This window comes from Artemia sp. Qi Xiang Cuo, chromosome 11 (genome assembly GCF_049724085.1).
Source record: "Artemia sp. Qi Xiang Cuo chromosome 11, ASM4972408v1, whole genome shotgun sequence".
Classification (NCBI taxonomy): domain Eukaryota; kingdom Metazoa; phylum Arthropoda; class Branchiopoda; order Anostraca; family Artemiidae; genus Artemia; species Artemia sp. Qi Xiang Cuo.
Window position 1 is genome coordinate 58,795,020 of NC_142804.1, and position 17,214 is coordinate 58,812,233.

The 17,214-nt window shown below is 35.7% G+C and overlaps 1 protein-coding gene across 1 annotated transcript in view; it reads right to left on the reverse strand.

Moving 5' to 3' along the window:
• Positions 1–17,214, reverse strand: part of l(3)mbt (lethal (3) malignant brain tumor) — a 194,271-nt gene that overhangs the window by 67,607 nt on the left and 109,450 nt on the right. The gene's annotated exons all lie outside the window — the stretch shown is intronic.

Genomic DNA, 17,214 nt, shown 5'->3' on the forward strand with positions numbered 1-17,214 from the left:
CATATTTATTCAACTATTTTTAATAGCCTAGGGCAAAGCCTGTATCTTGCCATGTTAGGGTAAGGAAGTGGGACACTTGAAAAATATCAGTAATCATGACTTTTAAAAATAGCTGTAAGAAAGAAATCAAATGGTATTTTATATTTTTTCTTTATGACTTCTTTTCTAGCTCAGAAACAAATTGACTAGCCTACTCAAAAGTGTGACTGCCAGAGTAACCTGTCCCATGCAAGTCTATATATTTAGCTGCCATGTTCAATAAAGGCCTTTTTGTGCAGAACCTGGGCTATACTGTACAAAACTAATAAACTTTTCTATACTTTTTTTTAATTATGCCAAACCATCTAAATTAGCCTATTAATCTTACCTTCAACTCCAACTTCTTACGAGACTTTATCCCATGCTTTCATTACAAGCAACCTGTTTTACGGTTTTTATCAGCTTTAGAGTAGAGAACTTTGCAATTTCTAACAGATAAAATTAATTTCTCAATATCCATTTTTATTTTTCTTGATACGATTTATTCATCAAAATTATCGTATTAGCTGAGATTTGTGAACTTTTATGATATTTTAGAGAATCGGATAGATTTTAGCCAAAATTCGCAAACAGCTGCGATATATGCATATCTGGCCGAATAATCGTGTTCGCATGCGAATAATCGTATATGTGGGAACCCAGGGTCAATTGTGGAGAATTTGCCACTTTTGGGGTTGAAATATGTATTCAGGTTTGGAGGGGTAGCAACAGCTAATTCATTTTTATTTGAAGTCATATGCTCAATAAATTTACCAGCTTTATTTGCTGGTTTATTCCCCCACAAAAGGATGTGGGCATTGAAATCACCACAAATAATGATATTTTTTAACATATTAGAATTATTTATATAATTAAAGAAATCCTTGGCATATGTAGTTTGGCCATTAGGGTTATAAAAGCTTATTATGTAGGTTTTTAAATTATTCACCCAAACACTTATAACAATTACATCAACATCATTTTCAAAATCTGGAAAATTGATGCCACAAAATTTTATATTATTATTAGCTAATAAAGCTACACCACCTCCTTTTCTCTCTGAAGATCTATCCTTTCTCAGGATAGTATATCCCAGAGACTTAATTTGCTGATTTTGGGTTAAATGAGTTTCCTGGAGGCAAGCAATATTAATGGAATTATTATTCATAAAGGATATTAGTTCATTTAGCTTATTTTCTGTGAGTGATCTTACATTCCATTGGAGTATTGATAACTGTTGTGTTGTTGATTTATTCTTCATATGACTGTGTATCAATGTTCAGCTTTGTTAAAAGTAAAGCAAGATCTTTTTTTGCTTGAATGAGCATATCATCTAGGATGTAGATTTTTGCCAATTCTGCAATAATTTTTGTTTTCTGTAGTTGATGTATGTTCATGGCCTGAACTGCATTACAGTTTAGAATGAATAAGCATATATTTGGGGATTGCATTTTTGGTAGTGCATCCTGTTTGTTGGTTAAGGGATTGATTCCTGGTAGTGTTTCTCGTTTGTTTCTTTTTGGGAGGGAGGGCCAGGCTGGCCTCATCTCACCGGAAAAGGGGGCTTGTTGGCTTGGTGATTCCGTCTCATAGGGATTTGAGCTAGGGGGCTTAGAAGATGGTGTTTTCTATGGGGTGCTTGATGCATTGGGGGAATTTGACTTGGGGGTTTTGGTTGGTTTCATTACAGGCTTTATTTGGTATTGTTGGGCAATATTTGCTTCCATTGCTGCAAAGGGGTATGGGATGGCCTTCTCTGTTGATATTTGGAGTGTTAGAGCTCTTTTCTTGTATGCAGGGCATAATGATTTATTTGTAGATTCATGTGGGCCTTTGCAATTGATGCGTGTAGGCTGAGTGTTGTTGCAAGTTGTCAGCTCTTTAGGATGGAAAGATTTTATTTTCCATAAGGTGTTCTAATGCCATGATTATGGCATTTAACTCTGCAGACATTATATATTCTTTATTATACAATCTCGCACCCATTGCAATCGGAACTTATCGGCGTGTGTCTTTTTGTCCTCTGCTTCTTCCTTAAATTATTTGGCAAAACCAGGGAGGGCTGCATTCTCTCGGTTGAAAAACAATGCCTATAAAGTTTTTTTTTCATTTTAATGGTGAATGAACAATTTAAGGATTTTTATTAAGCTTACCACTATGAGGACTCCTTCGAAGCAAAGATAAATGAAAACATAAAACACTTAAAGTTTGCAACCGACAATTTTCTTGGTCGTAATTGCCTTTTTTCTTTTTTAAAGTGACAGATTAGACTTTTTTCTTTACGAACCATTTTAGGTTATGCTCTAAATTTATATGAGTGGGTAACTCATAAGAATAGAAACTAGGGTAGTGCCGGCGAAAAAAAACTATCAACGCCATCTAGTAATTGATGAAACATGGCAATTTTTCAAGCTTTGTAATCTTTTTTTGTCAGGAACTGAAATTAGACCCTTATTACTGCCCTAATTTTACAAATTACACTAATTAGATTAATTATTCTTATTACTACACTGAGAAAATGCCAAATGTCACCAAACGCTAGATGGTGTTCCATACTCTTTGCTCTGAACTAGAAATAAATCAAAAGAGGCAAGTCAAGTCTTTACAGTTCTTAGTCAGCAGACCAAGCCTTGAGATTCAGATTAAGTTAGTTCAAAAGTCTTAAGAGTTTTAACACGACAATGAAATTATAATCGAACCAGTCGGCTAACAAACCACTTAGCTCGTAAGTTCTCTTAAATTCGTTTTGGAAGGCTTCAACCCAAAATGTTGTGGAAAAATTATTGATAGATTGTGAGTACTAAATTTAAAAAGTCTAAGAATGAAAATTAAACTTGCACCAATTTAAAAAATATACATGGAAAAATTTTGTTTTCAGTTCTTAGACTTGCCTGGAGACGGAAATGGAGTTTCAAATAACATTTGAAAATCCCGTTTAGATTTCTTGGAAAAAAAGAAAGGAAATGTACAATCAGATTTTCCGTTCCATATTTTTTATAAATAGAATATTCACTTCCATCACAATTGCATCTCAGCTCCTTTCCCCTAATGGGGCAGATATAACCCTAGGCTAAAAACAAAAGTTTTCTGGTTGTTTTTTTTCTCCATGTGTCTTTCTTTGGTATTATGAACCAGCTGTTAATAAAAGAAAAAGCAAAAAAGGAATGGCAAAGGTCCGAAACCAACAAACTCTTGTATATAGCTTAGGACTATATATTGTCCTCTTGGGGAGTGGGGTGAGCCTGGGAAGCAATAGGGACAGCAGCGAGGATTATGTTTGGCAACAGAACTGAATCAGAGTTGCCACTGCCATGGATTTGTCCATGTTTACATGGATATTCCAACCCCTTCCATGGGGATAGGAAATGCCATGGATTACCCTGGATTTAATTCGTTTTCAAATGGATTTCCCGTGACATCATGTGCTTTTCCAAGGAATCACGAGTTTCAATTTTTCGTACGGGATAAAATTGCTGTCACTAAAACAGTAAATCTTTTGAGGTCCAAAATGGATTCACAGGGCTCACAGATGGCTTCGCCAGCACAGTGAAAAAGCACGGGAAATTCAAAAGTGTCAGCATATGATTTCTTCGTACCGTGCAATCAAGAATACCTATCTAGAAAATAAAACAGCTCCCAAAGTATTTTCTTTTGCCGTGAAGAAATACAGAAACTATCGGAAAAAGGAGTAACCATCACATTGGACTAGATACCCGGACATGCAAACATTAGTGGAAATGAAATGGCTGACAGTGCAGCAAAGCAAACATCCATAGAAAACAGGCACACTTGTGCAAGTAATACTTCCAGGATGGTTAACGAAATTGGAGAAGTGATAAAGAGAGTGAAAATAAGGACATTCGAGGATAGACGTGCGTTCTCAACAAACATACTAGTGACGGCGGCCGGCGTTCCCCCCAGAAAATGCTCCCCCCGGAAAACACCCCCTGGAAAATACCCCCGAAAAAATCCCCCCACTCCCGAAGAAAATAACACCGCGCGAAAAATAACCCCCGGTAAATAACCCCCCGGAAAATATCCACCCCCCGTGGAAAATAAGGCTTTCCACATTTGAGAATTTTATATGAGTTTTTTTTCCACATGGGAAGAAATTTTGGTTCTTGTGTATTATACGCCACTCACTCAAGTTTACGTTGTGTAAAACTCGAGAAAAAAAACAGTTTCTTCGTTAGTTTCTTTCAACTTAGTGTGAGACGACACAAAGATAAGTGACAAAATAGATAGTAAATACATAATTTGGGCTATATATTTGCACATAAAGGGGGGGGGGGTAAAGTATTTGGACAGCTTTAAATTAGAAGACAATTCTTACTTCATAATATCCAGAATAAATGTACCTGACACATTTCGCATGCAGACCCGTTTTACTTTACCCCCTCCCCCTAATGTGCAAATATATAGTCTAAATTTTTCTCATAAGCAACGAAGAAACTAACGAAGAAACCGGTTTGTTCTCGTGTTTTACACAGCGTAATCTTAAATCAGAGGCGTATCAAACAGTTCGTGGTAACAAACTGTAAGTAACGGGCAACCCAGTTCAATAGTAATCGAAACTCTAAAAAACGGTATTTTGATACCAATAGATACATCAAAAGAATGAGATTTTAATGCTGATTTCAAATATATAAGTTTCATCAAGTTTAGTCCTACCTATCAAAAGTTACGGACCTGAGAAAATTTGGCTGATCTTCAAAAAAAGGGGAAAAGGCCCCCTTAAAGTTATAGAACCTTAATGAATATCACACCATCATATTCAGCGTATCAGAAAACCCTACTGTAGAGGTTTGAAGCCCCTACCTCCAAAAGTGTTGAATTTTGTATTATTTGCCAGAAGAAAGATCACGGATGCGTGTTTATTTGGTTTTTTCCCAGGGGTGATCGTATCGACCCAGTGGTTCTAGAATATCTTGGGAGAGTTCATTCGAACGGAAAACTAAAATTTCTAGTGCCCTTTTTAAGTGACCAAAAAAATGGAGGGCAACTAGGCCCCCTCCCACGCTCATTTTTTCCCAAAGTCACCCAATCAAAATTTTGAGATAGCCATTTTTGTTCAGCATGGCCGAAAATATAATAACTATCTCTTTTAGAATGACTTAATCCCCCGAAGTCCCCGGGGGGAGGGCTGTAAGTTATGAACTTTACCCAATGTTAACATATAGTATTGGTTTCTGGGAAGTATACAGACGTTTTCAGGGGCGATTTTTTCTGGTAGTGGGGGTGGGGAGGGGGGGCGAGGAGTGGGTCGGGGGTTATGTGGGAGGATCTTTCCATGAAGGAAGTTTTCATGGGGGAAGGGACATTGCAATGAAGGGGGCGCCGGATTTCCCAGCATTATTTAAAAAAAGATCAGAAATTATATAAAAAAAAACAAGTTTTCAACTGAAAGTAAGGAGCAACATCAAAACTTAAAACGACAGAAAACATCACGTATATGATTGGGTTCGCCCCCTAGTCAATACCTCGCTCTTTAAGCCAAAGATTATTTAGTACTTTCATAAGAGCTATTTATTCTAATTGACGGCATTTGTGATTAAGAGGTCATTTTTAAAGAATTGGAACAAAATTCGGACTTTAGCTTAAAGAGCAAGGTATTGACTAGGGGGCAAACCCTCTAATATACGTATTAAAAATATATGAATATAGAAGTTCGTTACGTAAGTTACGTATATTTATTACTAATAAAAACGTTCGGGAAAGCCATTTAACCAAATAAAAGCAAAATTAATATTCAAATTTTGCTTTAATTATTCATGTACGGTGAGCCAAAATCAAAACCTGCATTAATTCAAAAACGTTCAAAAAATCAAATTAAAAAAAAATAGGTTTTTTTTAACTGAAAGTAAGGAACGATGTTAAACCTTAAAACGAACAGAAATTATTCTGTATATGAAAAGGGCTGTCCCCTCCTCAACGCCTCGCTCTTTACGCTAAAGTTTGACTTCCTCACAACTCTATTTTTTTTAAACAATGCAAAACTTTAGCGTAAAGAGCGAGGCGTTGAGGAGGGGACAGCCTCTTTCATATACGGAATAATTTATGTTCGTTGTAAGTTTTAACGTCGTTCCTTACTTTCAGTTAAAAAAAACTTGTTTTTTTTCATTTTATAATGCACAAGTATAGGAATTTTTCATGGAGAGAGAGCCGGATGTCCCGGTATTATTTTAAAGCGATCAAAAATTAAATAAAAAAAAACAAGTTTTTTCAACTGAAAGTAAGGAGCAACATCAAAACTTAAAACAAACAGAAATTAATACATATATGAAAGGTTTTGCCCCTTCCACAAGACCTTACTCTTTAGCTAAAGTTTTGACTTTTTGTCCTAATTCGTTAAGAAGGATTCCTGAAAACCAATGGTCGTTTAATTAGAAAAATAAGCTTTGTTTTAAAATAAAAAAAAACAAAAAAAAAAACACTTTAGCGGAAAGAGCGAAGTCTGGAGAAGGAGGCAACCCCTTTCATATACGTAATAATTTCTGTTCGTTTTAAGTTTTGAGGTTGCTCCTTACTTTCAGTTGAAAAAACATTTTTTTTTAATTAAATCTCTGATCGTTTTTAAATAATACGGGGAAATCCGGCTCTCTCTCCATGAAAAGTCCCCCCCCCAAAGATATCTGATCAGAACTTTGAGATAACCATTTAATTCAACATATTTGGTGGAAGGTTCATTATTTATTCTTCTGGGGATGACATGACCCCCTACAGCTCATGGGAAAAGGGCTATAAGTTGTGCAATTTAAGTTTGCTTACATGTAGAATTTCTTATTGGGAAATATACTGATTTTTGGGGAGGTATTCTTTGCGGTAAAATTTTCAAGGGGAAATTTTTACAAGGGAGGGAGGGGGATTACTGGGCATGATTTGAAAAACGGTTAGAACTTATGTAAGAAAAAACACAAATTTTTTCAGCTGAAAGTAAGGAGCCGCACTAATACACAAAACAAACAGAAATTACTCTTCACATGAGAAGACTGCCCCTTCTTTGCACCTCAGGCCAAAGTTTGACTTTTTGTCTCAATTCTTTAAGAACGACTCTTGAAACACAAAGGCTGCTAAATTTGAATTAAATTATTTTCAGAAAACTTTAAGACTTTAGCCTAAAAAGTGAGGGTTGAGGAAAGGGCAGCCTCCCTTGTATACGGAATAGTTTTGTTCTTTTTAGGTTTTAACGTTACTCCTTACTTTAAGCTGAGATTTTTTTTTCGATAATAATCAGAGGTAATATGGGATATGATTCATTGTTTTAAACTTAATATTATTCCAATATGCCTAAACAAGCATATAGAGATCCTGCACCATTTATTTTTTTTCCGGATAAAATACCCCGCCCCCCCCCATAAGAAAATTTTATGGGTGACTCTAGTCCCCTAACCTTCTTAAATATAATATATATATATATATATATATATATATATATATATATATATATATATATATATATATATATATATATATATATATATATATATATATATATATATATATATATATATATATATATATATATATATATATATATATATATATATATATATATATATATATATATATATATATATATATATATATATATATATATATATATATATATATATATATATATATATATATATATATATATATATATATAATATGTAGGGGAAAAGTGGGTACACTGGGACATGTTCAGCTTCAAGATGTATATCTCAGGCATTTGTGACTCGACTTTACTGAATCGACCGGTTCTCAGTAGCCTAATTATTCGCCCTTTTAATATTTTTTGGTTTTTGTTTTTTAAAGTTTATAACAGAGGTTAAGCCCGTTTGTTTTCTGAATGTACTGATTTTTTCCCATAGTACCAAGAAATGGGCACTATGGGACAGTTGCACGGTACTCTGAGACTTAGTTGTAAATACAAATTTGTTTTCAGTTATTAAGAAAAATACAAAAAATGTAGAAACTTTTCAGTTTCACGTCACAAAACATAATTTTGCCTCTCATTCAACAGCATATGTAGATAGATCAGTCTAAAAAATAATCATCTTTGAAACGCGTTCAGTCCCAATATAGAGCCTAGGAACTGGAGGACGCTATTTGACCTCTACAGCATCCACAAAGGCCTCTTCTCTTTCACTGGGAAACACAAGCTTTCAAGATGGGAGTTGTCTTTTCAGGAAGTTGAACAAGTAACGATCACCTACTTCTTCTAAGACCTCACCAGTATAAAAATTTGAACCCTTCTTGCCTTTGTACTCCACCAAAACGAAATCACCAGGTTTTAGCGCATCTATTTTGTTTTGCTCCACAGCAACTCTTAGGTCTTTCAGATCCGATAGAGCCTTCCAATTTATCGTCCTGCTCCTCTTCACTTTTGTCACTGAGGGTAAGTATTTTTTTGGTCATGCCTTTCTTTTGGCTGGTGTTTGGCTTCTTGAACAACGCTTTTTCTCTTTCAGTTTTGACTCCTTCCTTTTCGAGTGAACGCTTTTGGGAAGGATTCTCCAAGCAATTGACTTATTTCGTACTCAGTCACTGCACTGCCAGGGTGAGATCTGGGTGAAACCTGGTGATTTCGTTTTGGTGGAGTACAAAGGCAAGAAGGGTTCAAATTTTTATACTGGTGAGGTCCTAGAAGAAGTAGGTGATCGTTACTTGTTCAACTTTCTGAAAAGACAACTCCCATCTTGGAAGTCTGCGTTCCCCAGTGAAAGAGAAGAGGCCTTGACAATGCCGATTTGTTTCCCCAAATCCTCGCCCTGTTTTCTTAATCCTGTCCCTCCTGAAATTTCTGTGTCCTCATTTAAACTACTTGGCGTCATAATTTCTTCAAATTTAAAGTGGGATATCCACGTTAAAGACATCATCCATATAGCTAATGTGTCTATTGCCCTCCTTAAGCTTCTAAATAAATTTAGCGTTCCCCCTTCCCACTCCTTAAGGATTACTAGCAGCTTGTAAGTATTTGGGTACCCTGGGACATGTAATCGACGTGTCCTAAGGTATCCTGAACCGAATACCCAAGAGTACCCTATAGGCATTTTTCTGGAAAAAAATTGCTTCTCTATCAGTAAATGGCAAGCGGCCATATTGAAGAATATACCAACAGAAAGCCAAGAAATTGATCAATTCCAACTAAACTATTCTTGGGCTTCTGCAGCTCCCTGCACTTAAGCAGTAGTGAGCTTTTTTGCATCCAGGTGGCTTTTAATTTTTGTACTCCACATCTACTGTTTCTGAGTCCCTCCCCTTCCGAAATATATACTGTTATTCTTCTAAAGCTTTATCTAGAGCATCCGTTAATATAAAAAATATACCCCCTTCTCTTAGATTTTAAAAACAATTTTTCCCTCTCAAATTTGCATGAATTGAAACCTCTGGTTGAGCCATCGTTTTTTATAATTTGCTCATGTCAGATAAGCTTTAGATCTTCTGTCCGAATCTGAATTTAATGACTAAATTAAGCTGACTGTGCATTCAATTCTGTACTTTTGTCGCCAGTAAACCTCTTTGTTTAACAACCACTCTGTTTTATATTTAGTTGTACTCACTGTTTTATTCTTTGCAGTATTTAATTCTTTTAAATTCTAGTTAAATATTTGCCAAATATGTTTGTTTTTATTTGTTCTTAAATAAAAAAAATTGCATGTCATCAATTTATTCCTGAATCCCATTATCTGTTATCTTGTTTAGATGCTTCAATGCACATTTACACTTTTAGTTCACAGAGATTGGACTTTGCTAACGGGATAGCAAGGAATAGTCTATAGAATTCATAGCCTCTTTGTAAAAAATTGAAACAAAACACGGTAAAAAAGACAAAGAAGAATAGGAAGATAAGTCCGCAAAACAATACTAGAATATTGGAGCCTACAGTGATGACAGTGGCCAAGTATGGTTATGGAGTGGGGGCCCTTCGGAAGACGGAGGAGGATTTGCTAGATATCTTCCAGAGGAATTGTCTACAGACACTTGTGGGTGCCCGTTTGACTGACCATAAATAAAACAACAAACTGTACGAAAAATGTAGTTTTATCCTACTTTCGAGGGCTATAATGAGAACAAGGTTAAAATGGCTAAGACACGTTTTGTGGATGAAAGATTGTCAAAAATCACTCTTTCCGACAATTCATCTAGAACCACGCAAAAAGTGGGTGATCTCTAAGTGGGGTGAGAAGAGGTAGTAAGGAAGGATTTAAAGGAAATTGAACCTCCAGGAAGGGGGTAAAGCTTTGACTAGATTTGAATAGAATGGAAGCGTACACAGCTGTGCTAGCCTCAAGTGGCCTGGCTCTGCAGTAATCTATTATTATTAGCAGTAGTTGTAGTATTACCATTGTCATTTTCCTTACGCTAGACCAAACGTACGAAAGGTATTAACCAGGGTGTTAAAATAGAAAGATGATATTTCTTCCTGGGATCTTGTCTATTTGTTCCTGTAATTGTATGCAAAGTCCCTCTGAGTTACCCTTGTCTCCGTCAGTCGGGTCTACAGAGGCATGTACCACTATCAATGGTACCTTGCATTTTTTAGTAGTAAAATGAGTAATTAGAATTCTTTCTTTTTTTTTTACCGTTCCAACGTACACAAGACCTAGAAGCTTCCCTATTCATCATGGGGTCTAATCTATCCCTAGACGTGAGCTAAGTATGTTTTATAGCTACCTCAACACCTTGGTAAATAAATTTTGTTTCTTTCTTTAGTTCACATTTTGCTTTAGTCTTCAATTAGTAACCACAGTCATCTGTTAACATATCTAGTTCAAAACTCCGAAATTCATAAGTCAAATTGTCAATATGAAAGTTGTCTGACTCCACCGTAAAGTTCTATGTCACAATTTTCGTATTATTTAATCATTCGTATTAATATGGTTTCAAGATAAGCGAATGGTTCCATAATTGTACGTCAGATACTAATAACTCCTTTTCAAGTAAAAATAAACCGCTGAAGCCGGCTTAGAACCAGACAGCAGTAATTCTCCTCGACCTCCAGTCGAATGGAGTATTTGTGGAAGTCTGAACTGACTTTGGCCGCTTTACTGTTTTCTACACGTGGCGTTGCTCTGGTATCAACAAGAAGTCGATGCCCTATGAAAGCAGTATACAAAAAACCGACCTCCTACTCGTTATATATTCATGCCTGAAAATTTTGTACTACAACGGGGAGCAAACCCATTACAAATAGTTTTCTACTTTTGGCTAATATACAGTTTTCTGTACTTGATGTTGCTCTCCTATCAACAAGAAGTCGACGTTCTGCACAAATACTCTTAAGATTTTTGCCTCCATGTCATTACATAATTGTACCTGCCAATTTTATGCTACAATAAGGGGGAAGAACCTATAAAAAGCATAGCTAAGAATTCAGCAAAAAAAAAAAAATATCCATTAGTCAAAATTCAGTGGAATTGTCTCTCGTTTACTAGGTTGCAACCTAGTAGGTTGTAGTGCTGTTTGCAGTCACGGTTCTGATCCAGCAAACTCATGAAAGGTAAGTCTTGGCCATTATGGGGCCATGGACTAAGGATTTCCCTTCCATGAATATGGACGAACGAAGGGGCTTATGACAGACTAGAGACCCCAACTCACCTCACAACCCTAGAACAGCAAATCACAACCTATTTAAGAACAAATAAAAACAAACATATTTGGCAAATATTTAACTAGAATGTAAAAGAATTAAATACTGCAAAGAATAAAACAATGAGTACTATTTAATATAAAACACAGTCGTAGTTAAACAAAGTGGTTTACTGGTGATAAAGGTAGATCATTGAATGCACAGTCAGCTTAATTTAAACATCAAATTCAGATTCGGACAGAAGATATAAAGCTGTCTGACATGAGCAAATTATAAAAAGCGATGGCTCAACAAGAGGTTTCAGTTCATGCAAATTTGAGAGGGAAAAAAGTGTTTTTAAAATCTAAGAGACGGAGGTATATTTTTTTATATTAACGGATGCTCTAGATAAAGCTTTAGGATAAGAACAGTATATATTTAGGAAGGGGAGGGACTCAGAGACAGTAGATATGGAGTACAAAAATAAAAAAGCCACCTGGATGCCAAAAACTCATTACTGCTTAAGTGCAGGGAGCTGCAGAAGCCCAAGGATAATGTTGTCCCACTGATGTTGTCCCAGCAAGGCAACTTCAGATTGTCATAAGATAAGATACATTTCTGAAAGATGGCTACGCCAGATGGGCTATATTTGTATTTTGAACATAGCAAAAAGAGACAAAAAAATGTAACAGAGCTAGTAAGAAAAAAAAAATCTAATGTAAAAAAGATTGTCAAAAATGTCAAAAAAAATTTGAGTCTTACAGGATTTAAAGGGAATAAACGAAATAAAAACACGGGCAATTTAGTCTTGTTGCTAAATGATACAAACCAGAATTTCTTAAAGAAAAAGAATATAAAAAAACTCAAATCGTAAAGCTAAAAGGAGTTAGGGAGGGGGGGGGGTCGCTTATTTAATATGTAAACTACGTATGGCTGGAAGTTCTTTTACATCCTTCAGTGGAAAATTTTATTGGGATAAAATTGGGGGCTTTTGCTGAAGAATGACAAGGGAGGCGAAGTTGAAGGAGAAATAAAATGACTAGGGAAGGGGGAATTTGTTAGGGGGCTATGGAGGGTAGTATTGGTTAAATACAATGAAAGTTTTGTTATCTTTTCATTAAGGCCGATTAGATTGGCTCTCCGAAGTAGGAAAATATTAAGGACCTTAGCCTCCTTGAAGATAATTCTTACAAACCTTTCAGAGAGCCTCAATCATGAACGACAATTCAATTTAGATGCAAAGATGCCAAATTGGACAGGCTTCGATTGGGCGTATGAATAAGATAATATTTCTCCGACAATATGTTTTAGCATATTGAATTGTTTTAGGAGTTTAAGGACAAAAAATGTGGTATTTGTGTGTTTTAAAATGTCACTAAAGCTAGGAATATAATGAAACAGGAAATTGCACTGTTCCATCAAACGTAAAAATCTGTTCCCAGATGGGTCGCAAACCCATGAAAAATTGGCAACTGGAGTAGTGATGACCATAAAAACGTTAACCTGAATGAACAGATAACAAGTTATCACTTAGTGAATTGCAACGGTCTTCCAGGCTGAAATGTTTGTAATACAACAGGAAAAGTACAGAAGGGGACATACATGTACTTTATCTAATAACCACGCATGCCTTAAGGCTCATGAAAATGTCAAGAGTGGGCAAAAATGCAGGTTGAAGTGCTGTGAAGATTTAAACAAACTAGAATCCAATAGTAGCCGTATTTCACTCATGGGCTCCAGGATATTCTAGAATCATAGGTGCTAGTTGGTAGGGGAAGTAGCTATGGATAAAGCGTCAATAACTTTTTATGGGCCGAAACCTTTCAAATTCTATATCTCGGGATTGCTGGGAAACTACGAAAAGGAAATGGGCCCTTGAGGGGGGGGGATTGAAAAAAACTCGGATAGAAAAATGGAAAGTAAAGAAAAAAGGAAGTAATTTTAACGTTAGACCCCTCTCTGACAAAGGATCGTCTTTGACTTAGGTGATCTGAAATTCGAATGATTTCTGAAGCTATCACAGGAATTTTGAATTTTTACAATTATTTCAACTGAATTGGAAGAGCTCTTTCCCCTATTCACTGAAAACTTCAGGCAGTAGAGAAAAAAAAGCCATCTAATAGAAGAACGTTCAACCAGGAATAGACAAGGAAGTTAGGTTAGAGATAGGAAGTAGGGTTAGTTGCTGGTTTGGTGTTGAATCAAGATTTAGGTAGGGTTGTGTCCTGTTCTTGTTTGTATGGATTATTTTGATGGACTTTGTCCTAAGGAGCATGGTAAAGGCAATGGGAGAGGATGGAATCAAGCGGAGATGCAAAACTCTCCTAGACTTAGATCATGTAGGTGATCCTAGATGAGTGTCCTAAATAAAATTTTAGCAAACTAAATGAGTTTTCAGGGTTTGGAATGCAAGAAAATGTTTGTAAATTGGTATTACGGAGACTAGGTCATTTAGACTAAGAATGAATAAAGGTGAAGATGTGACGTCAGGTAACGAAAAGATCAATCAAGTTAATAACGTCACTTACTTTGGTAAAAATCATTGGTGAGGATGGTGGATACAGGAAAGATGTAAAAATCAGAATAGCCAAGACCAAAGACATTTCACAGTTTGTAAGAATAGGTTGATCTGGTAACCAAGATTATAAGCTATGATAAAATGACAGTGGTCAAGTATTATTCTGAAACATTAACACTTCGAAAGGCAAAGGAAGATTTTCTTGAATGTCTTCCAGAGGAAACTTCTAAGGGTATCTTTACCTACCCTCTTGACTGGCCGTATGTCAAACCACAAGCTCTATAAAAACAAAATATAATTCGATATAGATAGTCCAATTAATTGAGAGGCAAACGTTTAAATGGCTGTAGGGGTAAATGGCGGGAGTAAGTATGACTCTCTTATTGGACAAATACTTGTCAGGTCACTTTTTGGAAAGGCACGCCTGCCTAGTCTCAGGCAGGTTGACCAAAAATTTAAAATTGACATAGAACCGTTAGATTGCCTGGAATGAGAAAAAATTGAGGAAAATTTCAGAAATAAAAATAACAGACTACCGAAGAGGTCATAAGGAATGATTTAAAGATTATTGGAACTTTATCTGAGGGGGTGAAGAGTGAAGCTTTGAATATACTGGGGCAGAGAACGAGTGTGCACAACAGTGTTGGCCCCAGGTGGCTTGGTGCTGCACAAATTTATTAATAGTAATAGTTGTTAAATGACCTTTGAGCGCTGAGTTTTTCAAATGGTAAAATTCATAGGTTTTTTATTTCCAATATGAGATTTACGCCTAATTTAACATTTTAAACTAAGCAGTTTGAGGAATCTCTTCTTAAGAATCTCTTTATCCTGATTTAATGCCCCTAGCCAGTGGCGGATCCAGAGGGAAGGGGTGCCTCCCCCAAGATTTCTTTTGCACCCTCATTCCTTGTTATCTTTTCTGTTTTTACCTTAAAATTTTATAGTCAATTTGGTCAATTATTGACCCCCTTGTCACATTGCCCTCCCCCCAAGATTTTGTTTTTTGGCGCCTATGTCAAATTGCCCCCCTCCCCAAACGTTTTGATCTAGATCTGCCCCTGGACCTGACACACCATCTTATCTTACAATAAAATTTATTATGCAAAAATAGCTGTAGTAAAAAAAAGAAAGAAAAACACGGCTATTGGAGAGTTGTTAGCTAATGCAGACATTGCAAATATATTTCCAGTTTCAGAGGAAAGATTTATATGAGTGTAAGGAAACTTAATACCCGAAAAGCTAAGCTGATTAAAAAGGAAAAATTAATGTAAAACGTAATTAATTTGCAATAAAAAGCACTTCAGAAATTAATCACACAAATGGGTATTATTAATTTTTTTTTTATGTTTGCCTGGTCTCCAGTGAAGTAATTTCGTCAATTGGCGTATTTCCCCCCCCCCCCCGCCCCTTCTGCCTCACAGAGAATTAAGCCCCTGTTGGTTTCACAAAAAGATACTTCTGGTTTAATGGTATGTTTGCTTTTTTCAATTGAAGCATAAGATTGTATTACCTATTTCTGTAGTTCATCCGATGGAGATAGAATAGAGAGTATGGTCCAGATTCTCTAAAATTTGAGGTGAGATTTAGCCAATATCTGTTATTCTGAAGTCATCAAACTGAAATCATGGTCGTGATTTCAAGAGTTTGGTCTAGTTCTCACGGTCCTAATTTCAATGTCTAAGGGCTACTGCTTGCTTTGATTTATGTGACCTTGGAAAGGATAATTATAGCAGTATCGTCATAATTATCAGAAAATCGTGAAATTGCGATCATAATTTCGAAATGAATTGTTTTGAATATGAATCATAGTTGAATTTGGCAAGATGCGCCCTCTATTTTTATGTCATGATTAATCCCAATTTGTATCTACTATCTTCTTTCAAAGTTAATTCTGACCACTCTAAAGGTAAAACTCTTTTCATTGTTTCGTGTTGGAACTTGAAAAAATTTAGCATAGTACCCCCCGAAATTACCAATATTATATGAACAAATGCGATCAAAAAACAACCTTGATAAGCAGAGCAAAATTTAGAAGATATTTTTTAGTAGCATTAATTTTGCAACTACAGATGGCACAAATGCAGTCTCGCCCGAAATGATACAATTGATGGCAAATTTCAAACACATAGGATTTTGAACAATATTCTCAAAGGGTTTTAATGCTATTTGCAATTTATAGAATTTTCAAGAAATCTTTCTATTTTTATCAGTCAAAAGGCTTTCTAAACCCTTTGGATTTTCCTAATAGACTTATAGAATATCTGGACATTCAAAGAATTCCCATGCGCTTGGACGTCGCAGAAATTCTAAGTGGAAAATGTAATAAGCTCGCATAAAATGACAACTCCAAATGAATCAGCACCTAAAAAAGTACAGCTGTAACTATCTCTAGGCTACAAAATATCCTTATCCAAAGGCTCATATTTATGATATCCATTTATATATTCTCATTCTAAAATGGGTTGCCCCCTCCCAAAATGCAATCTCGCCTCCACCCCAAAGGAAAAGAGAGGAATTTTATATCCTTCATGTCCTTTTTTGTTGTTGGTCGTCATTTTCGATGGAATATTCAGTAGTTTTTATTGCTTTATTGTATAATACAGATTTTACTGCTTCTACAAATAAATTGTTTATTTAAAGACAATTAAAGCCACGACGTGGTCTGAGAACACAGCACAGCATTGGCAATGACAACTCAAATTTAGAAGATATAAGTAAAGAATTGTCCGGCAATACGCTGGCAGCTCTTCAAGAGTTTTTAGGAGAAAAGGCAGAAAGAGAGGACAAACTCCAAATGATAATATTTGATAATGGCAGATTGTTAATGTTTGAATTTTGACATACAAAAAAGCGTTGGCAAATTTAACGAATAAGTTTTGCTCAATTGTTTTCACACTTTAACCTGGCAAAAATGTGGTACTGTTTTGTATCATAGAACAGTATAAAATGAAAATGTTTTTGTTTTGATATCTTCGGGACTGCAAGTGTCTTGAGAACCAAATAAGATAAGAAGAGATGGATTGGACCAATCAATAAAGCATGTAGCGTTCAAGGGAATTAGCTATAAACCTAAGTTTGGCGAAAATCCTACATATCGAACTTTGAACTAACAGAGCTGTTCTTA